This window comes from Nematolebias whitei, chromosome 8 (genome assembly GCF_014905685.2).
Source record: "Nematolebias whitei isolate Nwh7 chromosome 8, NemWhi1, whole genome shotgun sequence".
In the NCBI taxonomy this organism is placed as follows: Eukaryota; Metazoa; Chordata; class Actinopteri; order Cyprinodontiformes; family Rivulidae; genus Nematolebias; species Nematolebias whitei.
In genome coordinates, this window is record NC_056505.1 from 34062766 (window position 1) to 34063983 (window position 1218).

A 1218-nucleotide genomic window follows, 5' to 3' on the forward strand; every position below is an offset into this window, starting at 1 on the left:
TGTATAGTACTGCAATAGATTTAGATATTTTTGTTCTTACAGAATTGATGTGATTTTTCCATGTTAGCTGTTCATCAATGATTACACCCAAAAATTTCATCTCATTAACTCTACAAATCTCAACACCCTCAAATTAGAAAGGCTCAAGTGAATAAAGAGAGTGTTGTGGCAGTATTTTTTTTATATAGAGCGAGCGTATGATATGATGTGGAGGGAAGGATTATTAATCAAAATTAGAAGAATGGGTATAAATAGTTGTATGTTTAGATGGATTAAGACTTTTAGAAGGAAGACAAATACAAGTGAAAATAGGGAAGGATTTCAAAAATGTTCAATCTGGTCTTCTGGACATTAAAAAAAAAAAAGCAAAAAAATGTAGATATGTTTTGTCTCTCATCCGAAAGACTTCCTCAGTCTGAGGTGCTGTATTCAGCTCAGTCTTATAAATAGCACCCTCTCGCAGTGGATCAACCAGTTTGCTGCTGACAACCAAAACCAGCTGCTCACATGCTCAAGAAGGACCATCAGCCTAACAATGGATCATTAACACACTGATGGCTGTTTACTATTCACAGGGGGTTGAGTGATACTAGCAATAACAGCATTGTAAGAGGGGGACAGTTGAACCCGGAGGCCTCCACCCCTGTTTAATGATGGATGATTTATTTTCACAAAGATGGCCTCCTTTACTCCTCTCTCAAACCATCGTTCCTCTCTATCCAGGATGTGCACATCTTCATCCCTGAAAGAGTGACCGCTGGCCTGGAGATGAGTGTAGACCGCAGAGTCCTGGCCTGATGATGTTGATCTTCTGTGCTGGGCCATCCTTTTGGCCAGTGGCTGTTTTGTTTCCCCGATGTAAGACTGATCACAGCCCTCCTGACACTGAACAGCATACACAACATTACTCTGTTTGTGCCGGGGGACTGGATCTTTGGGATGAACCAGTCTTTAATGTATTTTGGGGTTTAAAAGCCACTGGGACGTTGTGTTTAGAAAATAAACGTCTCAGTTTCTCTGATACTCCCTCAACATATGGAATGACCACTGGTCTGGGTCTGGGTTCCTCCTTTTCACCTGTTGGCTGACTGGAGTCCTGTTTGGGTTTCTTCTCTGCTTTCAGGAAGGCCCAGTTAGGATATCCACATTGCTCTAGAGCCTGTCTTGTGTGGGATTTCTCCTTCTGCCTGGCTCCTGAGTTAGTGGGGATGCTGTCTG